This window comes from Gasterosteus aculeatus, chromosome 2 (assembly GCF_964276395.1).
Source record: "Gasterosteus aculeatus chromosome 2, fGasAcu3.hap1.1, whole genome shotgun sequence".
In the NCBI taxonomy this organism is placed as follows: Eukaryota; Metazoa; Chordata; class Actinopteri; order Perciformes; family Gasterosteidae; genus Gasterosteus; species Gasterosteus aculeatus.
Window position 1 is genome coordinate 21,892,592 of NC_135689.1, and position 15,601 is coordinate 21,908,192.

Genomic DNA, 15,601 nt, shown 5'->3' on the forward strand with positions numbered 1-15,601 from the left:
TGGAAGACCGCCTGGGAATCCCGGGTGCCGTAAGCTTTTTCATTTCTATCTGTAAAAGACACAGAGAAGGCCTTAGAAAGTGACTCCATTTCATTGTCAAAACTACAAAACCTTTGACACATTTTAAAAGATTAGGTAGAGGACATACAGTTGCTTACGGCCATACCTCTCTGGCTCCGCCTGATCTCGTCTGATCTCAGAAGCTAAGCAGAGTAGGGCCTGGTTAGTACTTGGATGGAAGAACGCCTGGGAATCCCAGGTGCCGTAAGCTTTTTCATTTCTCTCTCTGGAAGAAATCGAGAAGGCATTAGAAAGTGACTCCTTTTTCATTATCAAAACTCCAAAACCTTTGACACATTTTAAAAGATTAGGAAGAGGACATACAGTTGCTTACGGCCATACCTCTCTGGCTCCGCCTGATCTCGTCTGATCTCAGAAGCTAAGCAGAGTAGGGCCTGGTTAGTACTTGGATGGAAGACCGCCTGGGAATCCCAGGTGCTGTAAGCTTTTTCATTTCGATCTGTAAAAGACACAGAGAAGGCCTTAGAAAGTGACTCCTTTTTCATTATCAAAACTCCAAAACCTTTGACACATTTTAAAAGATTAGGTAGAGGACATACAGTTGCTTACGGCCATACCTCTCTGGCTCCGCCTGATCTCGTCAGATCTCAGAAGCTAAGCAGAGTAGGGCCTGGTTAGTACTTGGATGGAAGACCGCCTGGGAATCCCAGGTGCTGTAAGCTTTTTCATTTCGATCTGTAAAAGACACAGAGAAGGCCTTAGAAAGTGACTCCTTTTTCATTATCAAAACTCCAAAACCTTTGACACATTTTAAAAGATTAGGTAGAGGACATACAGTTGCTTACGGCCATACCTCTCTGGCTCCGCCTGATCTCGTCTGATCTCAGAAGCTAAGCAGAGTAGGGCCTGGTTAGTACTTGGATGGAAGACCGCCTGGGAATCCCAGGTGCTGTAAGCTTTTTCATTTCGATCTGTAAAAGACACAGAGAAGGCCTTAGAAAGTGACTCCATTTCATTGTCAAAACTACAAAACCTTTGACACATTTTAAAAGATTAGGAAGAGGACATACAGTTGCTTACGGCCATACCTCTCTGGCTCCGCCTGATCTCGTCTGATCTCAGAAGCTAAGCAGAGTAGGGCCTGGTTAGTACTTGGATGGAAGACCGCCTGGGAATCCCAGGTGCCGTAAGCTTTTTCATTTCTCTCTCTGGAAGAAATCGAGAAGGCATTAGAAAGTGACTCCTTTTTCATTATCAAAACTCCAAAACCTTTGACACATTTTAAAAGATTAGGAAGAGGACATACAGTTGCTTACGGCCATACCTCTCTGGCTCCGCCTGATCTCGTCTGATCTCAGAAGCTAAGCAGAGTAGGGCCTGGTTAGTACTTGGATGGAAGACCGCCTGGGAATCCCAGGTGCTGTAAGCTTTTTCATTTCGATCTGTAAAAGACACAGAGAAGGCCTTAGAAAGTGACTCCATTTCTTTGTCAAAACTACAAAACCTTTAACACATTTTAAAAGATTAGGAAGAGGACATACAGTTGCTTACGGCCATACCTCTCTGGCTCCGCCTGATCTCGTCTGATCTCAGAAGCTAAGCAGAGTAGGGCCTGGTTAGTACTTGGATGGAAGACCGCCTGGGAATCCCAGGTGCTGTAAGCTTTTTCATTTCGATCTGTAAAAGACACAGAGAAGGCCTTAGAAAGTGACTCCATTTCATTTTCAAAACTACAAAACCTTTGACACATTTTAAAAGATTAGGAAGAGGACATACAGTTGCTTACGGCCATACCTCTCTGGCTCCGCCTGATCTCGTCAGATCTCAGAAGCTAAGCAGAGTAGGGCCTGGTTAGTACTTGGATGGAAGACCGCCTGGGAATCCCAGGTGCTGTAAGCTTTTTCATTTCTCTCTCTGGAAGAAATCGAGAAGGCATTAGAAAGTGACTCCTTTTTCATTATCAAAACTCCAAAACCTTTGACACATTTTAAAAGATTAGGAAGAGGACATACAGTTGCTTACGGCCATACCTCTCTGGCTCCGCCTGATCTCGTCTGATCTCAGAAGCTAAGCAGAGTAGGGCCTGGTTAGTACTTGGATGGAAGACCGCCTGGGAATCCCAGGTGCTGTAAGCTTTTTCATTTCGATCTGTAAAAGACACAGAGAAGGCCTTAGAAAGTGACTCCATTTAATTGTCAAAACTACAAAACCTTTGACACATTTTAAAAGATTAGGTAGAGGACATACAGTTGCTTACGGCCATACCTCTCTGGCTCCGCCTGATCTCGTCAGATCTCAGAAGCTAAGCAGAGTAGGGCCTGGTTAGTACTTGGATGGAAGACCGCCTGGGAATCCCAAGTGCCGTAAGATTTTTCATTTCTCTCTCTGGAAGAAATCGAGAAGGCATTAGAAAGTGACTCCTTTTTCATTATCAAAACTCCAAAACCTTTGACACATTTTAAAAGATTAGGAAGAGGACATACAGTTGCTTACGGCCATACCTCTCTGGCTCCGCCTGATCTCGTCTGATCTCAGAAGCTAAGCAGAGTAGGGCCTGGTTAGTACTTGGATGGAAGACCGCCTGGGAATCCCAGGTGCTGTAAGCTTTTTCATTTCGATCTGTAAAAGACACAGAGAAGGCCTTAGAAAGTGACTCCATTTCTTTGTCAAAACTACAAAACCTTTAACACATTTTAAAAGATTAGGAAGAGGACATACAGTTGCTTACGGCCATACCTCTCTGGCTCCGCCTGATCTCGTCTGATCTCAGAAGCTAAGCAGAGTAGGGCCTGGTTAGTACTTGGATGGAAGACCGCCTGGGAATCCCAGGTGCTGTAAGCTTTTTCATTTCGATCTGTAAAAGACACAGAGAAGGCCTTAGAAAGTGACTCCATTTCATTTTCAAAACTACAAAACCTTTGACACATTTTAAAAGATTAGGAAGAGGACATACAGTTGCTTACGGCCATACCTCTCTGGCTCCGCCTGATCTCGTCAGATCTCAGAAGCTAAGCGGAGTAGGGCCTGGTTAGTACTTGGATGGAAGACCGCCTGGGAATCCCAGGTGCTGTAAGCTTTTTCATTTCTCTCTCTGGAAGAAATCGAGAAGGCATTAGAAAGTGACTCCTTTTTCATTATCAAAACTCCAAAACCTTTGACACATTTTAAAAGATTAGGAAGAGGACATACAGTTGCTTACGGCCATACCTCTCTGGCTCCGCCTGATCTCGTCTGATCTCAGAAGCTAAGCAGAGTAGGGCCTGGTTAGTACTTGGATGGAAGACCGCCTGGGAATCCCAGGTGCTGTAAGCTTTTTCATTTCGATCTGTAAAAGACACAGAGAAGGCCTTAGAAAGTGACTCCATTTAATTGTCAAAACTACAAAACCTTTGACACATTTTAAAAGATTAGGTAGAGGACATACAGTTGCTTACGGCCATACCTCTCTGGCTCCGCCTGATCTCGTCAGATCTCAGAAGCTAAGCAGAGTAGGGCCTGGTTAGTACTTGGATGGAAGACCGCCTGGGAATCCCAGGTGCCGTAAGATTTTTCATTTCTCTCTCTGGAAGAAATCGAGAAGGCATTAGAAAGTGACTCCTTTTTCATTATCAAAACTCCAAAACCTTTGACACATTTTAAAAGATTAGGAAGAGGACATACAGTTGCTTACGGCCATATCTCTCTGGCTCCGCCTGATCTCGTCTGATCTCAGAAGCTAAGCAGAGTAGGGCCTGGTTAGTACTTGGATGGAAGACCGCCTGGGAATCCCAGGTGCTGTAAGCTTTTTTATTTCGATCTGTAAAAGACACAGAGAAGAACTTAGAAAGTGACTCCATTTCATTGTCAAAACTCCAAAACGTTTGACACATTTTAAAAGATTAGGTAGAGGACATACAGTTGCTTACGGCCATACCTCTCTGGCTCTGCCTGATCTCGTCAGATCTCAGAAGCTAAGCAGAGTAGGGCCTGGTTAGTACTTGGATGGAAGACCGCCTGGGAATCCCAGGTGCTGTAAGCTTTTTCATTTCGATCTGTAAAAGACACAGAGAAGGCCTTAGAAAGTGACTCCATTTAATTGTCAAAACTACAAAACCTTTGACACATTTTAAAAGATTAGGTAGAGGACATACAGTTGCTTACGGCCATACCTCTCTGGCTCCGCCTGATCTCGTCTGATCTCAGAAGCTAAGCAGAGTAGGGCCTGGTTAGTACTTGGATGGAAGACCGCCTGGGAATCCCAGGTGCTGTAAGCTTTTTTATTTCGATCTGTAAAAGACACAGAGAAGAACTTAGAAAGTGACTCCATTTCATTGTCAAAACTCCAAAACCTTTGACACATTTTAAAAGATTAGGTAGAGGACATACAGTTCCTTACGGCCATACCTCTCTGGCTCCGCCTGATCTCGTCAGATCTCAGAAGCTAAGCAGAGTAGGGCCTGGTTAGTACTTGGATGGAAGACCGCCTGGGAATCCCAGGTGCTGTAAGCTTTTTCATTTCGATCTGTAAAAGACACAGAGAAGGCCTTAGAAAGTGACTCCATTTAATTGTCAAAACTACAAAACCTTTGACACATTTTAAAAGATTAGGTAGAGGACATACAGTTGCTTACGGCCATACCTCTCTGGCTCCGCCTGATCTCGTCTGATCTCAGAAGCTAAGCAGAGTAGGGCCTGGTTAGTACTTGGATGGAAGACCGCCTGGGAATCCCAGGTGCCGTAAGCTTTTTCATTTCTCTCTCTGGAAGAAATCGAGAAGGCATTAGAAAGTGACTCCTTTTTCATTATCAAAACTCCAAAACCTTTGACACATTTTAAAAGATTAGGAAGAGGACATACAGTTGCTTACGGCCATACCTCTCTGGCTCCGCCTGATCTCGTCTGATCTCAGAAGCTAAGCAGAGTAGGGCCTGGTTAGTACTTGGATGGAAGACCGCCTGGGAATCCCAGGTGCTGTAAGCTTTTTCATTTCGATCTGTAAAAGACACAGAGAAGGCCTTAGAAAGTGACTCCTTTTTCATTATCAAAACTCCAAAACCTTTGACACATTTTAAAAGATTAGGTAGAGGACATACAGTTGCTTACGGCCATACCTCTCTGGCTCCGCCTGATCTCGTCAGATCTCAGAAGCTAAGCAGAGTAGGGCCTGGTTAGTACTTGGATGGAAGACCGCCTGGGAATCCCAGGTGCCGTAAGCTTTTTCATTTCTCTCTCTGGAAGAAATCGAGAAGGCATTAGAAAGTGACTCCTTTTTCATTATCAAAACTCCAAAACCTTAGACACATTTTAAAAGATTAGGAAGAGGACATACAGTTGCTTACGGCCATACCTCTCTGGCTCTGCCTGATCTCGTCTGATCTCAGAAGCTAAGCAGAGTAGGGCCTGGTTAGTACTTGGATGGAAGACCGCCTGGGAATCCCAGGTGCTGTAAGCTTTTTCATTTCGATCTGTAAAAGACACAGAGAAGGCCTTAGAAAGTGACTCCATTTAATTGTCAAAACTACAAAACCTTTGACACATTTTAAAAGATTAGGTAGAGGACATACAGTTGCTTACGGCCATACCTCTCTGGCTCCGCCTGATCTCGTCTGATCTCAGAAGCTAAGCAGAGTAGGGCCTGGTTAGTACTTGGATGGAAGACCGCCTGGGAATCCCGGGTGCCGTAAGCTTTTTCATTTCTATCTGTAAAAGACACAGAGAAGGCCTTAGAAAGTGACTCCATTTCATTGTCAAAACTACAAAACCTTTGACACATTTTAAAAGATTAGGTAGAGGACATACAGTTGCTTACGGCCATACCTCTCTGGCTCCGCCTGATCTCGTCTGATCTCAGAAGCTAAGCAGAGTAGGGCCTGGTTAGTACTTGGATGGAAGACCGCCTGGGAATCCCAGGTGCCGTAAGCTTTTTCATTTCTCTCTCTGGAAGAAATCGAGAAGGCATTAGAAAGTGACTCCTTTTTCATTATCAAAACTCCAAAACCTTTGACACATTTTAAAAGATTAGGAAGAGGACATACAGTTGCTTACGGCCATACCTCTCTGGCTCCGCCTGATCTCGTCTGATCTCAGAAGCTAAGCAGAGTAGGGCCTGGTTAGTACTTGGATGGAAGACCGCCTGGGAATCCCAGGTGCTGTAAGCTTTTTCATTTCGATCTGTAAAAGACACAGAGAAGGCCTTAGAAAGTGACTCCTTTTTCATTATCAAAACTCCAAAACCTTTGACACATTTTAAAAGATTAGGTAGAGGACATACAGTTGCTTACGGCCATACCTCTCTGGCTCCGCCTGATCTCGTCAGATCTCAGAAGCTAAGCAGAGTAGGGCCTGGTTAGTACTTGGATGGAAGACCGCCTGGGAATCCCAGGTGCCGTAAGCTTTTTCATTTCTCTCTCTGGAAGAAATCGAGAAGGCATTAGAAAGTGACTCCTTTTTCATTATCAAAACTCCAAAACCTTAGACACATTTTAAAAGATTAGGAAGAGGACATACAGTTGCTTACGGCCATACCTCTCTGGCTCTGCCTGATCTCGTCTGATCTCAGAAGCTAAGCAGAGTAGGGCCTGGTTAGTACTTGGATGGAAGACCGCCTGGGAATCCCAGGTGCTGTAAGCTTTTTCATTTCGATCTGTAAAAGACACAGAGAAGGCCTTAGAAAGTGACTCCATTTCTTTGTCAAAACTACAAAACCTTTGAGACATTTTAAAAGATTAGGAAGAGGACATACAGTTGCTTACGGCCATACCTCTCTGGCTCCGCCTGATCTCGTCTGATCTCAGAAGCTAAGCAGAGTAGGGCCTGGTTAGTACTTGGATGGAAGACCGCCTGGGAATCCCAGGTGCTGTAAGCTTTTTTATTTCGATCTGTAAAAGACACAGAGAAGAACTTAGAAAGTGACTCCATTTCATTGTCAAAACTCCAAAACCTTTGACACATTTTAAAAGATTAGGTAGAGGACATACAGTTGCTTACGGCCATACCTCTCTGGCTCCGCCTGATCTCGTCAGATCTCAGAAGCTAAGCAGAGTAGGGCCTGGTTAGTACTTGGATGGAAGACCGCCTGGGAATCCCAGGTGCTGTAAGCTTTTTCATTTCGATCTGTAAAAGACACAGAGAAGGCCTTAGAAAGTGACTCCATTTAATTGTCAAAACTACAAAACCTTTGACACATTTTAAAAGATTAGGTAGAGGACATACAGTTGCTTACGGCCATACCTCTCTGGCTCCGCCTGATCTCGTCTGATCTCAGAAGCTAAGCAGAGTAGGGCCTGGTTAGTACTTGGATGGAAGACCGCCTGGGAATCCCAGGTGCCGTAAGCTTTTTCATTTCTATCTGTAAAAGACACAGAGAAGGCCTTAGAAAGTGACTCCATTTCATTGTCAAAACTACAAAACCTTTGACACATTTTAAAAGATTAGGTAGAGGACATACAGTTGCTTACGGCCATACCTCTCTGGCTCCGCCTGATCTCGTCTGATCTCAGAAGCTAAGCAGAGTAGGGCCTGGTTAGTACTTGGATGGAAGACCGCCTGGGAATCCCGGGTGCCGTAAGCTTTTTCATTTCTATCTGTAAAAGACACAGAGAAGGCCTTAGAAAGTGACTCCATTTCATTGTCAAAACTACAAAACCTTTGACACATTTTAAAAGATTAGGTAGAGGACATACAGTTGCTTACGGCCATACCTCTCTGGCTCCGCCTGATCTCGTCTGATCTCAGAAGCTAAGCAGAGTAGGGCCTGGTTAGTACTTGGATGGAAGACCGCCTGGGAATCCCAGGTGCCGTAAGCTTTTTCATTTCTCTCTCTGGAAGAAATCGAGAAGGCATTAGAAAGTGACTCCTTTTTCATTATCAAAACTCCAAAACCTTTGACACATTTTAAAAGATTAGGAAGAGGACATACAGTTGCTTACGGCCATACCTCTCTGGCTCCGCCTGATCTCGTCTGATCTCAGAAGCTAAGCAGAGTAGGGCCTGGTTAGTACTTGGATGGAAGACCGCCTGGGAATCCCAGGTGCTGTAAGCTTTTTCATTTCGATCTGTAAAAGACACAGAGAAGGCCTTAGAAAGTGACTCCTTTTTCATTATCAAAACTCCAAAACCTTTGACACATTTTAAAAGATTAGGTAGAGGACATACAGTTGCTTACGGCCATACCTCTCTGGCTCCGCCTGATCTCGTCAGATCTCAGAAGCTAAGCAGAGTAGGGCCTGGTTAGTACTTGGATGGAAGACCGCCTGGGAATCCCAGGTGCCGTAAGCTTTTTCATTTCTCTCTCTGGAAGAAATCGAGAAGGCATTAGAAAGTGACTCCTTTTTCATTATCAAAACTCCAAAACCTTAGACACATTTTAAAAGATTAGGAAGAGGACATACAGTTGCTTACGGCCATACCTCTCTGGCTCTGCCTGATCTCGTCTGATCTCAGAAGCTAAGCAGAGTAGGGCCTGGTTAGTACTTGGATGGAAGACCGCCTGGGAATCCCAGGTGCTGTAAGCTTTTTCATTTCGATCTGTAAAAGACACAGAGAAGGCCTTAGAAAGTGACTCCATTTCTTTGTCAAAACTACAAAACCTTTGAGACATTTTAAAAGATTAGGAAGAGGACATACAGTTGCTTACGGCCATACCTCTCTGGCTCCGCCTGATCTCGTCTGATCTCAGAAGCTAAGCAGAGTAGGGCCTGGTTAGTACTTGGATGGAAGACCGCCTGGGAATCCCAGGTGCTGTAAGCTTTTTTATTTCGATCTGTAAAAGACACAGAGAAGAACTTAGAAAGTGACTCCATTTCATTGTCAAAACTCCAAAACCTTTGACACATTTTAAAAGATTAGGTAGAGGACATACAGTTGCTTACGGCCATACCTCTCTGGCTCCGCCTGATCTCGTCAGATCTCAGAAGCTAAGCAGAGTAGGGCCTGGTTAGTACTTGGATGGAAGACCGCCTGGGAATCCCAGGTGCTGTAAGCTTTTTCATTTCGATCTGTAAAAGACACAGAGAAGGCCTTAGAAAGTGACTCCATTTAATTGTCAAAACTACAAAACCTTTGACACATTTTAAAAGATTAGGTAGAGGACATACAGTTGCTTACGGCCATACCTCTCTGGCTCCGCCTGATCTCGTCTGATCTCAGAAGCTAAGCAGAGTAGGGCCTGGTTAGTACTTGGATGGAAGACCGCCTGGGAATCCCAGGTGCCGTAAGCTTTTTCATTTCTATCTGTAAAAGACACAGAGAAGGCCTTAGAAAGTGACTCCATTTCATTGTCAAAACTACAAAACCTTTGACACATTTTAAAAGATTAGGTAGAGGACATACAGTTGCTTACGGCCATACCTCTCTGGCTCCGCCTGATCTCGTCTGATCTCAGAAGCTAAGCAGAGTAGGGCCTGGTTAGTACTTGGATGGAAGACCGCCTGGGAATCCCAGGTGCTGTACGCTTTTTCATTTCGATCTGTAAAAGACACAGAGAAGGCCTTAGAAAGTGACTCCATTTCATTGTCAAAACTACAAAACCTTTGACACATTTTAAAAGATTAGGTAGAGGACATACAGTTGCTTACGGCCATACCTCTCTGGCTCCGCCTGATCTCGTCTGATCTCAGAAGCTAAGCAGAGTAGGGCCTGGTTAGTACTTGGATGGAAGACCGCCTGGGAATCCCAGGTGCCGTAAGCTTTTTCATTTCTCTCTCTGGAAGAAATCGAGAAGGCATTAGAAAGTGACTCCTTTTTCATTATCAAAACTCCAAAACCTTTGACACATTTTAAAAGATTAGGAAGAGGACATACAGTTGCTTACGGCCATACCTCTCTGGCTCCGCCTGATCTCGTCTGATCTCAGAAGCTAAGCAGAGTAGGGCCTGGTTAGTACTTGGATGGAAGACCGCCTGGGAATCCCAGGTGCTGTAAGCTTTTTCATTTCGATCTGTAAAAGACACAGAGAAGGCCTTAGAAAGTGACTCCATTTCATTGTCAAAACTACAAAACCTTTGACACATTTTAAAAGATTAGGAAGAGGACATACAGTTGCTTACGGCCATACCTCTCTGGCTCCGCCTGATCTCGTCTGATCTCAGAAGCTAAGCAGAGTAGGGCCTGGTTAGTACTTGGATGGAAGACCGCCTGGGAATCCCAGGTGCTGTAAGCTTTTTCATTTCGATCTGTAAAAGACACAGAGAAGGCCTTAGAAAGTGACTCCATTTCATTGTCAAAACTACAAAACCTTTGACACATTTTAAAAGATTAGGAAGAGGACATACAGTTGCTTACGGCCATACCTCTCTGGCTCCGCCTGATCTCGTCTGATCTCAGAAGCTAAGCAGAGTAGGGCCTGGTTAGTACTTGGATGGAAGACCGCCTGGGAATCCCAGGTGCTGTAAGCTTTTTCATTTCGATCTGTAAAAGACACAGAGAAGGCCTTAGAAAGTGACTCCTTTTTCATTATCAAAACTCCAAAACCTTTGACACATTTTAAAAGATTAGGTAGAGGACATACAGTTGCTTACGGCCATACCTCTCTGGCTCCGCCTGATCTCGTCAGATCTCAGAAGCTAAGCAGAGTAGGGCCTGGTTAGTACTTGGATGGAAGACCCCCTGGGAATCCCAGGTGCCGTAAGCTTTTTCATTTCTCTCTCTGGAAGAAATCGAGAAGGCATTAGAAAGTGACTCCTTTTTCATTATCAAAACTCCAAAACCTTAGACACATTTTAAAAGATTAGGAAGAGGACATACAGTTGCTTACGGCCATACCTCTCTGGCTCTGCCTGATCTCGTCTGATCTCAGAAGCTAAGCAGAGTAGGGCCTGGTTAGTACTTGGATGGAAGACCGCCTGGGAATCCCAGGTGCTGTAAGCTTTTTCATTTCGATCTGTAAAAGACACAGAGAAGGCCTTAGAAAGTGACTCCGTTTCATTGTCAAAACTACAAAACCTTTGACACATTTTAAAAGATTAGGAAGAGGACATACAGTTGCTTACGGCCATACCTCTCTGGCTCCGCCTGATCTCGTCTGATCTCAGAAGCTAAGCAGAGTAGGGCCTGGTTAGTACTTGGATGGAAGACCGCCTGGGAATCCCAGGTGCTGTAAGCTTTTTCATTTCGATCTGTAAAAGACACAGAGAAGGCCTTAGAAAGTGACTCCTTTTTCATTATCAAAACTCCAAAACCTTAGACACATTTTAAAAGATTAGGAAGAGGACATACAGTTGCTTACGGCCATACCTCTCTGGCTCTGCCTGATCTCGTCTGATCTCAGAAGCTAAGCAGAGTAGGGCCTGGTTAGTACTTGGATGGAAGACCGCCTGGGAATCCCAGGTGCCGTAAGCTTTTTCATTTCTCTCTCTGGAAGAAATCGAGAAGGCATTAGAAAGTGACTCCTTTTTCATTATCAAAACTCCAAAACCTTAGACACATTTTAAAAGATTAGGAAGAGGACATACAGTTGCTTACGGCCATACCTCTCTGGCTCTGCCTGATCTCGTCTGATCTCAGAAGCTAAGCAGAGTAGGGCCTGGTTAGTACTTGGATGGAAGACCGCCTGGGAATCCCAGGTGCTGTAAGCTTTTTCATTTCGATCTGTAAAAGACACAGAGAAGGCCTTAGAAAGTGACTCCATTTCTTTGTCAAAACTACAAAACCTTTGAGACATTTTAAAAGATTAGGAAGAGGACATACAGTTGCTTACGGCCATACCTCTCTGGCTCCGCCTGATCTCGTCTGATCTCAGAAGCTAAGCAGAGTAGGGCCTGGTTAGTACTTGGATGGAAGACCGCCTGGGAATCCCAGGTGCCGTAAGCTTTTTCATTTCTCTCTCTGGAAGAAATCGAGAAGGCATTAGAAAGTGACTCCTTTTTCATTATCAAAACTCCAAAACCTTTGACACATTTTAAAAGATTAGGAAGAGGACATACAGTTGCTTACGGCCATACCTCTCTGGCTCCGCCTGATCTCGTCTGATCTCAGAAGCTAAGCAGAGTAGGGCCTGGTTAGTACTTGGATGGAAGACCGCCTGGGAATCCCAGGTGCTGTAAGCTTTTTCATTTCGATCTGTAAAAGACACAGAGAAGGCCTTAGAAAGTGACTCCTTTTTCATTATCAAAACTCCAAAACCTTTGACACATTTTAAAAGATTAGGTAGAGGACATACAGTTGCTTACGGCCATACCTCTCTGGCTCCGCCTGATCTCGTCAGATCTCAGAAGCTAAGCAGAGTAGGGCCTGGTTAGTACTTGGATGGAAGACCGCCTGGGAATCCCAGGTGCCGTAAGCTTTTTCATTTCTCTCTCTGGAAGAAATCGAGAAGGCATTAGAAAGTGACTCCTTTTTCATTATCAAAACTCCAAAACCTTAGACACATTTTAAAAGATTAGGAAGAGGACATACAGTTGCTTACGGCCATACCTCTCTGGCTCTGCCTGATCTCGTCTGATCTCAGAAGCTAAGCAGAGTAGGGCCTGGTTAGTACTTGGATGGAAGACCGCCTGGGAATCCCAGGTGCTGTAAGCTTTTTCATTTCGATCTGTAAAAGACACAGAGAAGGCCTTAGAAAGTGACTCCATTTCTTTGTCAAAACTACAAAACCTTTGAGACATTTTAAAAGATTAGGAAGAGGACATACAGTTGCTTACGGCCATACCTCTCTGGCTCCGCCTGATCTCGTCTGATCTCAGAAGCTAAGCAGAGTAGGGCCTGGTTAGTACTTGGATGGAAGACCGCCTGGGAATCCCAGGTGCCGTAAGCTTTTTCATTTCTCTCTCTGGAAGAAATCGAGAAGGCATTAGAAAGTGACTCCTTTTTCATTATCAAAACTCCAAAACCTTTGACACATTTTAAAAGATTAGGAAGAGGACATACAGTTGCTTACGGCCATACCTCTCTGGCTCCGCCTGATCTCGTCTGATCTCAGAAGCTAAGCAGAGTAGGGCCTGGTTAGTACTTGGATGGAAGACCGCCTGGGAATCCCAGGTGCTGTAAGCTTTTTCATTTCGATCTGTAAAAGACACAGAGAAGGCCTTAGAAAGTGACTCCTTTTTCATTATCAAAACTCCAAAACCTTTGACACATTTTAAAAGATTAGGTAGAGGACATACAGTTGCTTACGGCCATACCTCTCTGGCTCCGCCTGATCTCGTCAGATCTCAGAAGCTAAGCAGAGTAGGGCCTGGTTAGTACTTGGATGGAAGACCGCCTGGGAATCCCAGGTGCCGTAAGCTTTTTCATTTCTCTCTCTGGAAGAAATCGAGAAGGCATTAGAAAGTGACTCCTTTTTCATTATCAAAACTCCAAAACCTTAGACACATTTTAAAAGATTAGGAAGAGGACATACAGTTGCTTACGGCCATACCTCTCTGGCTCTGCCTGATCTCGTCTGATCTCAGAAGCTAAGCAGAGTAGGGCCTGGTTAGTACTTGGATGGAAGACCGCCTGGGAATCCCAGGTGCTGTAAGCTTTTTCATTTCGATCTGTAAAAGACACAGAGAAGGCCTTAGAAAGTGACTCCATTTCTTTGTCAAAACTACAAAACCTTTGACACATTTTAAAAGATTAGGAAGAGGACATACAGTTGCTTACGGCCATACCTCTCTGGCTCCGCCTGATCTCGTCTGATCTCAGAAGCTAAGCAGAGTAGGGCCTGGTTAGTACTTGGATGGAAGACCGCCTGGGAATCCCAGGTGCTGTAAGCTTTTTTATTTCGATCTGTAAAAGACACAGAGAAGAACTTAGAAAGTGACTCCATTTCATTGTCAAAACTCCAAAACCTTTGACACATTTTAAAAGATTAGGTAGAGGACATACAGTTGCTTACGGCCATACCTCTCTGGCTCCGCCTGATCTCGTCAGATCTCAGAAGCTAAGCAGAGTAGGGCCTGGTTAGTACTTGGATGGAAGACCGCCTGGGAATCCCAGGTGCCGTAAGCTTTTTCATTTCTATCTGTAAAAGACACAGAGAAGGCCTTAGAAAGTGACTCCATTTCATTGTCAAAACTACAAAACCTTTGACACATTTTAAAAGATTAGGTAGAGGACATACAGTTGCTTACGGCCATACCTCTCTGGCTCCGCCTGATCTCGTCTGATCTCAGAAGCTAAGCAGAGTAGGGCCTGGTTAGTACTTGGATGGAAGACCGCCTGGGAATCCCAGGTGCTGTACGCTTTTTCATTTCGATCTGTAAAAGACACAGAGAAGGCCTTAGAAAGTGACTCCATTTCATTGTCAAAACTACAAAACCTTTGACACATTTTAAAAGATTAGGTAGAGGACATACAGTTGCTTACGGCCATACCTCTCTGGCTCCGCCTGATCTCGTCTGATCTCAGAAGCTAAGCAGAGTAGGGCCTGGTTAGTACTTGGATGGAAGACCGCCTGGGAATCCCAGGTGCCGTAAGCTTTTTCATTTCTCTCTCTGGAAGAAATCGAGAAGGCATTAGAAAGTGACTCCTTTTTCATTATCAAAACTCCAAAACCTTTGACACATTTTAAAAGATTAGGAAGAGGACATACAGTTGCTTACGGCCATACCTCTCTGGCTCCGCCTGATCTCGTCTGATCTCAGAAGCTAAGCAGAGTAGGGCCTGGTTAGTACTTGGATGGAAGACCGCCTGGGAATCCCAGGTGCTGTAAGCTTTTTCATTTCGATCTGTAAAAGACACAGAGAAGGCCTTAGAAAGTGACTCCATTTCATTGTCAAAACTACAAAACCTTTGACACATTTTAAAAGATTAGGAAGAGGACATACAGTTGCTTACGGCCATACCTCTCTGGCTCCGCCTGATCTCGTCTGATCTCAGAAGCTAAGCAGAGTAGGGCCTGGTTAGTACTTGGATGGAAGACCGCCTGGGAATCCCAGGTGCTGTAAGCTTTTTCATTTCGATCTGTAAAAGACACAGAGAAGGCCTTAGAAAGTGACTCCATTTCATTGTCAAAACTACAAAACCTTTGACACATTTTAAAAGATTAGGAAGAGGACATACAGTTGCTTACGGCCATACCTCTCTGGCTCCGCCTGATCTCGTCTGATCTCAGAAGCTAAGCAGAGTAGGGCCTGGTTAGTACTTGGATGGAAGACCGCCTGGGAATCCCAGGTGCTGTAAGCTTTTTCATTTCGATCTGTAAAAGACACAGAGAAGGCCTTAGAAAGTGACTCCTTTTTCATTATCAAAACTCCAAAACCTTTGACACATTTTAAAAGATTAGGTAGAGGACATACAGTTGCTTACGGCCATACCTCTCTGGCTCCGCCTGATCTCGTCAGATCTCAGAAGCTAAGCAGAGTAGGGCCTGGTTAGTACTTGGATGGAAGACCGCCTGGGAATCCCAGGTGCCGTAAGCTTTTTCATTTCTCTCTCTGGAAGAAATCGAGAAGGCATTAGAAAGTGACTCCTTTTTCATTATCAAAACTCCAAAACCTTAGACACATTTTAAAAGATTAGGAAGAGGACATACAGTTGCTTACGGCCATACCTCTCTGGCTCTGCCTGATCTCGTCTGATCTCAGAAGCTAAGCAGAGTAGGGCCTGGTTAGTACTTGGATGGAAGACCGCCTGGGAATCCCAGGTGCTGTAAGCTTTTTTATTTCGATCTGTAAAAGAC

At 44.5% G+C, this 15,601-nt stretch overlaps 66 non-coding genes across 66 annotated transcripts; all 66 read left to right on the forward strand.

Annotated features, from left to right (window-relative positions):
* The first annotated feature begins 152 nt into the window (after window positions 1–152).
* LOC144399147 (5S ribosomal RNA) lies at window positions 153–271 on the forward strand. Its single transcript, XR_013461292.1, has one exon. It is a non-coding gene; the product is annotated as a 5S ribosomal RNA (ribosomal RNA).
* A 117-nt stretch (window positions 272–388) lies between these two features.
* Window positions 389–507, forward strand: LOC144395591 (5S ribosomal RNA). The gene has a single exon (XR_013457726.1). It is a non-coding gene; the product is annotated as a 5S ribosomal RNA (ribosomal RNA).
* Window positions 508–624: 117 nt separating this feature from the next.
* On the forward strand, window positions 625–743 carry LOC144389595 (5S ribosomal RNA). The gene has a single exon (XR_013453727.1). It is a non-coding gene; the product is annotated as a 5S ribosomal RNA (ribosomal RNA).
* Window positions 744–860: 117 nt separating this feature from the next.
* On the forward strand, window positions 861–979 carry LOC144395592 (5S ribosomal RNA). The gene has a single exon (XR_013457727.1). It is a non-coding gene; the product is annotated as a 5S ribosomal RNA (ribosomal RNA).
* Window positions 980–1,095: 116 nt separating this feature from the next.
* Window positions 1,096–1,214, forward strand: LOC144401371 (5S ribosomal RNA). The gene has a single exon (XR_013463306.1). It is a non-coding gene; the product is annotated as a 5S ribosomal RNA (ribosomal RNA).
* A 117-nt stretch (window positions 1,215–1,331) lies between these two features.
* Window positions 1,332–1,450, forward strand: LOC144395593 (5S ribosomal RNA). Its single transcript, XR_013457728.1, has one exon. It is a non-coding gene; the product is annotated as a 5S ribosomal RNA (ribosomal RNA).
* A 116-nt stretch (window positions 1,451–1,566) lies between these two features.
* On the forward strand, window positions 1,567–1,685 carry LOC144395594 (5S ribosomal RNA). Its single transcript, XR_013457729.1, has one exon. It is a non-coding gene; the product is annotated as a 5S ribosomal RNA (ribosomal RNA).
* A 116-nt stretch (window positions 1,686–1,801) lies between these two features.
* LOC144389597 (5S ribosomal RNA) lies at window positions 1,802–1,920 on the forward strand. The gene has a single exon (XR_013453729.1). It is a non-coding gene; the product is annotated as a 5S ribosomal RNA (ribosomal RNA).
* A 117-nt stretch (window positions 1,921–2,037) lies between these two features.
* On the forward strand, window positions 2,038–2,156 carry LOC144395595 (5S ribosomal RNA). The gene has a single exon (XR_013457730.1). It is a non-coding gene; the product is annotated as a 5S ribosomal RNA (ribosomal RNA).
* Window positions 2,157–2,272: 116 nt separating this feature from the next.
* Window positions 2,273–2,391, forward strand: LOC144399579 (5S ribosomal RNA). Its single transcript, XR_013461725.1, has one exon. It is a non-coding gene; the product is annotated as a 5S ribosomal RNA (ribosomal RNA).
* A 117-nt stretch (window positions 2,392–2,508) lies between these two features.
* LOC144395596 (5S ribosomal RNA) lies at window positions 2,509–2,627 on the forward strand. Its single transcript, XR_013457731.1, has one exon. It is a non-coding gene; the product is annotated as a 5S ribosomal RNA (ribosomal RNA).
* Window positions 2,628–2,743: 116 nt separating this feature from the next.
* Window positions 2,744–2,862, forward strand: LOC144395598 (5S ribosomal RNA). Its single transcript, XR_013457733.1, has one exon. It is a non-coding gene; the product is annotated as a 5S ribosomal RNA (ribosomal RNA).
* A 116-nt stretch (window positions 2,863–2,978) lies between these two features.
* On the forward strand, window positions 2,979–3,097 carry LOC144397058 (5S ribosomal RNA). Its single transcript, XR_013459203.1, has one exon. It is a non-coding gene; the product is annotated as a 5S ribosomal RNA (ribosomal RNA).
* A 117-nt stretch (window positions 3,098–3,214) lies between these two features.
* LOC144395599 (5S ribosomal RNA) lies at window positions 3,215–3,333 on the forward strand. Its single transcript, XR_013457734.1, has one exon. It is a non-coding gene; the product is annotated as a 5S ribosomal RNA (ribosomal RNA).
* A 116-nt stretch (window positions 3,334–3,449) lies between these two features.
* On the forward strand, window positions 3,450–3,568 carry LOC144398295 (5S ribosomal RNA). The gene has a single exon (XR_013460442.1). It is a non-coding gene; the product is annotated as a 5S ribosomal RNA (ribosomal RNA).
* Window positions 3,569–3,685: 117 nt separating this feature from the next.
* Window positions 3,686–3,804, forward strand: LOC144398374 (5S ribosomal RNA). The gene has a single exon (XR_013460521.1). It is a non-coding gene; the product is annotated as a 5S ribosomal RNA (ribosomal RNA).
* Window positions 3,805–3,920: 116 nt separating this feature from the next.
* Window positions 3,921–4,039, forward strand: LOC144397551 (5S ribosomal RNA). The gene has a single exon (XR_013459697.1). It is a non-coding gene; the product is annotated as a 5S ribosomal RNA (ribosomal RNA).
* Window positions 4,040–4,155: 116 nt separating this feature from the next.
* Window positions 4,156–4,274, forward strand: LOC144395600 (5S ribosomal RNA). Its single transcript, XR_013457735.1, has one exon. It is a non-coding gene; the product is annotated as a 5S ribosomal RNA (ribosomal RNA).
* Window positions 4,275–4,390: 116 nt separating this feature from the next.
* Window positions 4,391–4,509, forward strand: LOC144398683 (5S ribosomal RNA). Its single transcript, XR_013460830.1, has one exon. It is a non-coding gene; the product is annotated as a 5S ribosomal RNA (ribosomal RNA).
* Window positions 4,510–4,625: 116 nt separating this feature from the next.
* On the forward strand, window positions 4,626–4,744 carry LOC144401372 (5S ribosomal RNA). The gene has a single exon (XR_013463307.1). It is a non-coding gene; the product is annotated as a 5S ribosomal RNA (ribosomal RNA).
* A 117-nt stretch (window positions 4,745–4,861) lies between these two features.
* Window positions 4,862–4,980, forward strand: LOC144395601 (5S ribosomal RNA). Its single transcript, XR_013457736.1, has one exon. It is a non-coding gene; the product is annotated as a 5S ribosomal RNA (ribosomal RNA).
* Window positions 4,981–5,097: 117 nt separating this feature from the next.
* Window positions 5,098–5,216, forward strand: LOC144402520 (5S ribosomal RNA). The gene has a single exon (XR_013464456.1). It is a non-coding gene; the product is annotated as a 5S ribosomal RNA (ribosomal RNA).
* A 117-nt stretch (window positions 5,217–5,333) lies between these two features.
* Window positions 5,334–5,452, forward strand: LOC144397928 (5S ribosomal RNA). Its single transcript, XR_013460075.1, has one exon. It is a non-coding gene; the product is annotated as a 5S ribosomal RNA (ribosomal RNA).
* Window positions 5,453–5,568: 116 nt separating this feature from the next.
* LOC144396969 (5S ribosomal RNA) lies at window positions 5,569–5,687 on the forward strand. Its single transcript, XR_013459115.1, has one exon. It is a non-coding gene; the product is annotated as a 5S ribosomal RNA (ribosomal RNA).
* A 116-nt stretch (window positions 5,688–5,803) lies between these two features.
* LOC144401373 (5S ribosomal RNA) lies at window positions 5,804–5,922 on the forward strand. The gene has a single exon (XR_013463308.1). It is a non-coding gene; the product is annotated as a 5S ribosomal RNA (ribosomal RNA).
* Window positions 5,923–6,039: 117 nt separating this feature from the next.
* On the forward strand, window positions 6,040–6,158 carry LOC144395602 (5S ribosomal RNA). Its single transcript, XR_013457737.1, has one exon. It is a non-coding gene; the product is annotated as a 5S ribosomal RNA (ribosomal RNA).
* Window positions 6,159–6,275: 117 nt separating this feature from the next.
* LOC144402531 (5S ribosomal RNA) lies at window positions 6,276–6,394 on the forward strand. Its single transcript, XR_013464467.1, has one exon. It is a non-coding gene; the product is annotated as a 5S ribosomal RNA (ribosomal RNA).
* Window positions 6,395–6,511: 117 nt separating this feature from the next.
* On the forward strand, window positions 6,512–6,630 carry LOC144397929 (5S ribosomal RNA). The gene has a single exon (XR_013460076.1). It is a non-coding gene; the product is annotated as a 5S ribosomal RNA (ribosomal RNA).
* A 116-nt stretch (window positions 6,631–6,746) lies between these two features.
* Window positions 6,747–6,865, forward strand: LOC144395604 (5S ribosomal RNA). Its single transcript, XR_013457739.1, has one exon. It is a non-coding gene; the product is annotated as a 5S ribosomal RNA (ribosomal RNA).
* Window positions 6,866–6,981: 116 nt separating this feature from the next.
* Window positions 6,982–7,100, forward strand: LOC144389599 (5S ribosomal RNA). Its single transcript, XR_013453730.1, has one exon. It is a non-coding gene; the product is annotated as a 5S ribosomal RNA (ribosomal RNA).
* Window positions 7,101–7,216: 116 nt separating this feature from the next.
* On the forward strand, window positions 7,217–7,335 carry LOC144401374 (5S ribosomal RNA). Its single transcript, XR_013463309.1, has one exon. It is a non-coding gene; the product is annotated as a 5S ribosomal RNA (ribosomal RNA).
* Window positions 7,336–7,451: 116 nt separating this feature from the next.
* LOC144396970 (5S ribosomal RNA) lies at window positions 7,452–7,570 on the forward strand. The gene has a single exon (XR_013459116.1). It is a non-coding gene; the product is annotated as a 5S ribosomal RNA (ribosomal RNA).
* Window positions 7,571–7,686: 116 nt separating this feature from the next.
* Window positions 7,687–7,805, forward strand: LOC144401375 (5S ribosomal RNA). Its single transcript, XR_013463310.1, has one exon. It is a non-coding gene; the product is annotated as a 5S ribosomal RNA (ribosomal RNA).
* A 117-nt stretch (window positions 7,806–7,922) lies between these two features.
* On the forward strand, window positions 7,923–8,041 carry LOC144395605 (5S ribosomal RNA). Its single transcript, XR_013457740.1, has one exon. It is a non-coding gene; the product is annotated as a 5S ribosomal RNA (ribosomal RNA).
* A 117-nt stretch (window positions 8,042–8,158) lies between these two features.
* Window positions 8,159–8,277, forward strand: LOC144402542 (5S ribosomal RNA). Its single transcript, XR_013464478.1, has one exon. It is a non-coding gene; the product is annotated as a 5S ribosomal RNA (ribosomal RNA).
* Window positions 8,278–8,394: 117 nt separating this feature from the next.
* Window positions 8,395–8,513, forward strand: LOC144397930 (5S ribosomal RNA). The gene has a single exon (XR_013460077.1). It is a non-coding gene; the product is annotated as a 5S ribosomal RNA (ribosomal RNA).
* A 116-nt stretch (window positions 8,514–8,629) lies between these two features.
* Window positions 8,630–8,748, forward strand: LOC144395606 (5S ribosomal RNA). The gene has a single exon (XR_013457741.1). It is a non-coding gene; the product is annotated as a 5S ribosomal RNA (ribosomal RNA).
* A 116-nt stretch (window positions 8,749–8,864) lies between these two features.
* LOC144389600 (5S ribosomal RNA) lies at window positions 8,865–8,983 on the forward strand. Its single transcript, XR_013453731.1, has one exon. It is a non-coding gene; the product is annotated as a 5S ribosomal RNA (ribosomal RNA).
* Window positions 8,984–9,099: 116 nt separating this feature from the next.
* On the forward strand, window positions 9,100–9,218 carry LOC144401376 (5S ribosomal RNA). The gene has a single exon (XR_013463311.1). It is a non-coding gene; the product is annotated as a 5S ribosomal RNA (ribosomal RNA).
* A 116-nt stretch (window positions 9,219–9,334) lies between these two features.
* On the forward strand, window positions 9,335–9,453 carry LOC144398583 (5S ribosomal RNA). The gene has a single exon (XR_013460730.1). It is a non-coding gene; the product is annotated as a 5S ribosomal RNA (ribosomal RNA).
* A 116-nt stretch (window positions 9,454–9,569) lies between these two features.
* Window positions 9,570–9,688, forward strand: LOC144401377 (5S ribosomal RNA). The gene has a single exon (XR_013463312.1). It is a non-coding gene; the product is annotated as a 5S ribosomal RNA (ribosomal RNA).
* A 117-nt stretch (window positions 9,689–9,805) lies between these two features.
* Window positions 9,806–9,924, forward strand: LOC144395607 (5S ribosomal RNA). Its single transcript, XR_013457742.1, has one exon. It is a non-coding gene; the product is annotated as a 5S ribosomal RNA (ribosomal RNA).
* Window positions 9,925–10,040: 116 nt separating this feature from the next.
* LOC144395608 (5S ribosomal RNA) lies at window positions 10,041–10,159 on the forward strand. The gene has a single exon (XR_013457743.1). It is a non-coding gene; the product is annotated as a 5S ribosomal RNA (ribosomal RNA).
* A 116-nt stretch (window positions 10,160–10,275) lies between these two features.
* On the forward strand, window positions 10,276–10,394 carry LOC144395610 (5S ribosomal RNA). The gene has a single exon (XR_013457745.1). It is a non-coding gene; the product is annotated as a 5S ribosomal RNA (ribosomal RNA).
* Window positions 10,395–10,511: 117 nt separating this feature from the next.
* On the forward strand, window positions 10,512–10,630 carry LOC144400835 (5S ribosomal RNA). The gene has a single exon (XR_013462770.1). It is a non-coding gene; the product is annotated as a 5S ribosomal RNA (ribosomal RNA).
* Window positions 10,631–10,747: 117 nt separating this feature from the next.
* Window positions 10,748–10,866, forward strand: LOC144397931 (5S ribosomal RNA). Its single transcript, XR_013460078.1, has one exon. It is a non-coding gene; the product is annotated as a 5S ribosomal RNA (ribosomal RNA).
* A 116-nt stretch (window positions 10,867–10,982) lies between these two features.
* LOC144395611 (5S ribosomal RNA) lies at window positions 10,983–11,101 on the forward strand. Its single transcript, XR_013457746.1, has one exon. It is a non-coding gene; the product is annotated as a 5S ribosomal RNA (ribosomal RNA).
* A 117-nt stretch (window positions 11,102–11,218) lies between these two features.
* LOC144397327 (5S ribosomal RNA) lies at window positions 11,219–11,337 on the forward strand. Its single transcript, XR_013459473.1, has one exon. It is a non-coding gene; the product is annotated as a 5S ribosomal RNA (ribosomal RNA).
* Window positions 11,338–11,454: 117 nt separating this feature from the next.
* On the forward strand, window positions 11,455–11,573 carry LOC144397932 (5S ribosomal RNA). The gene has a single exon (XR_013460079.1). It is a non-coding gene; the product is annotated as a 5S ribosomal RNA (ribosomal RNA).
* A 116-nt stretch (window positions 11,574–11,689) lies between these two features.
* Window positions 11,690–11,808, forward strand: LOC144401378 (5S ribosomal RNA). The gene has a single exon (XR_013463313.1). It is a non-coding gene; the product is annotated as a 5S ribosomal RNA (ribosomal RNA).
* A 117-nt stretch (window positions 11,809–11,925) lies between these two features.
* Window positions 11,926–12,044, forward strand: LOC144395612 (5S ribosomal RNA). Its single transcript, XR_013457747.1, has one exon. It is a non-coding gene; the product is annotated as a 5S ribosomal RNA (ribosomal RNA).
* Window positions 12,045–12,161: 117 nt separating this feature from the next.
* LOC144402553 (5S ribosomal RNA) lies at window positions 12,162–12,280 on the forward strand. The gene has a single exon (XR_013464489.1). It is a non-coding gene; the product is annotated as a 5S ribosomal RNA (ribosomal RNA).
* Window positions 12,281–12,397: 117 nt separating this feature from the next.
* On the forward strand, window positions 12,398–12,516 carry LOC144397934 (5S ribosomal RNA). Its single transcript, XR_013460081.1, has one exon. It is a non-coding gene; the product is annotated as a 5S ribosomal RNA (ribosomal RNA).
* Window positions 12,517–12,632: 116 nt separating this feature from the next.
* LOC144401379 (5S ribosomal RNA) lies at window positions 12,633–12,751 on the forward strand. The gene has a single exon (XR_013463314.1). It is a non-coding gene; the product is annotated as a 5S ribosomal RNA (ribosomal RNA).
* Window positions 12,752–12,868: 117 nt separating this feature from the next.
* On the forward strand, window positions 12,869–12,987 carry LOC144395613 (5S ribosomal RNA). The gene has a single exon (XR_013457748.1). It is a non-coding gene; the product is annotated as a 5S ribosomal RNA (ribosomal RNA).
* A 117-nt stretch (window positions 12,988–13,104) lies between these two features.
* On the forward strand, window positions 13,105–13,223 carry LOC144402564 (5S ribosomal RNA). The gene has a single exon (XR_013464500.1). It is a non-coding gene; the product is annotated as a 5S ribosomal RNA (ribosomal RNA).
* Window positions 13,224–13,340: 117 nt separating this feature from the next.
* On the forward strand, window positions 13,341–13,459 carry LOC144397935 (5S ribosomal RNA). The gene has a single exon (XR_013460082.1). It is a non-coding gene; the product is annotated as a 5S ribosomal RNA (ribosomal RNA).
* A 116-nt stretch (window positions 13,460–13,575) lies between these two features.
* LOC144395614 (5S ribosomal RNA) lies at window positions 13,576–13,694 on the forward strand. The gene has a single exon (XR_013457749.1). It is a non-coding gene; the product is annotated as a 5S ribosomal RNA (ribosomal RNA).
* Window positions 13,695–13,810: 116 nt separating this feature from the next.
* Window positions 13,811–13,929, forward strand: LOC144402575 (5S ribosomal RNA). The gene has a single exon (XR_013464511.1). It is a non-coding gene; the product is annotated as a 5S ribosomal RNA (ribosomal RNA).
* Window positions 13,930–14,045: 116 nt separating this feature from the next.
* LOC144398584 (5S ribosomal RNA) lies at window positions 14,046–14,164 on the forward strand. The gene has a single exon (XR_013460731.1). It is a non-coding gene; the product is annotated as a 5S ribosomal RNA (ribosomal RNA).
* A 116-nt stretch (window positions 14,165–14,280) lies between these two features.
* Window positions 14,281–14,399, forward strand: LOC144401381 (5S ribosomal RNA). Its single transcript, XR_013463316.1, has one exon. It is a non-coding gene; the product is annotated as a 5S ribosomal RNA (ribosomal RNA).
* A 117-nt stretch (window positions 14,400–14,516) lies between these two features.
* LOC144395615 (5S ribosomal RNA) lies at window positions 14,517–14,635 on the forward strand. Its single transcript, XR_013457750.1, has one exon. It is a non-coding gene; the product is annotated as a 5S ribosomal RNA (ribosomal RNA).
* A 116-nt stretch (window positions 14,636–14,751) lies between these two features.
* On the forward strand, window positions 14,752–14,870 carry LOC144395616 (5S ribosomal RNA). The gene has a single exon (XR_013457751.1). It is a non-coding gene; the product is annotated as a 5S ribosomal RNA (ribosomal RNA).
* Window positions 14,871–14,986: 116 nt separating this feature from the next.
* LOC144395617 (5S ribosomal RNA) lies at window positions 14,987–15,105 on the forward strand. Its single transcript, XR_013457752.1, has one exon. It is a non-coding gene; the product is annotated as a 5S ribosomal RNA (ribosomal RNA).
* Window positions 15,106–15,222: 117 nt separating this feature from the next.
* LOC144402587 (5S ribosomal RNA) lies at window positions 15,223–15,341 on the forward strand. The gene has a single exon (XR_013464523.1). It is a non-coding gene; the product is annotated as a 5S ribosomal RNA (ribosomal RNA).
* Window positions 15,342–15,458: 117 nt separating this feature from the next.
* LOC144397936 (5S ribosomal RNA) lies at window positions 15,459–15,577 on the forward strand. The gene has a single exon (XR_013460083.1). It is a non-coding gene; the product is annotated as a 5S ribosomal RNA (ribosomal RNA).
* Window positions 15,578–15,601: the final 24 nt, after the last annotated feature.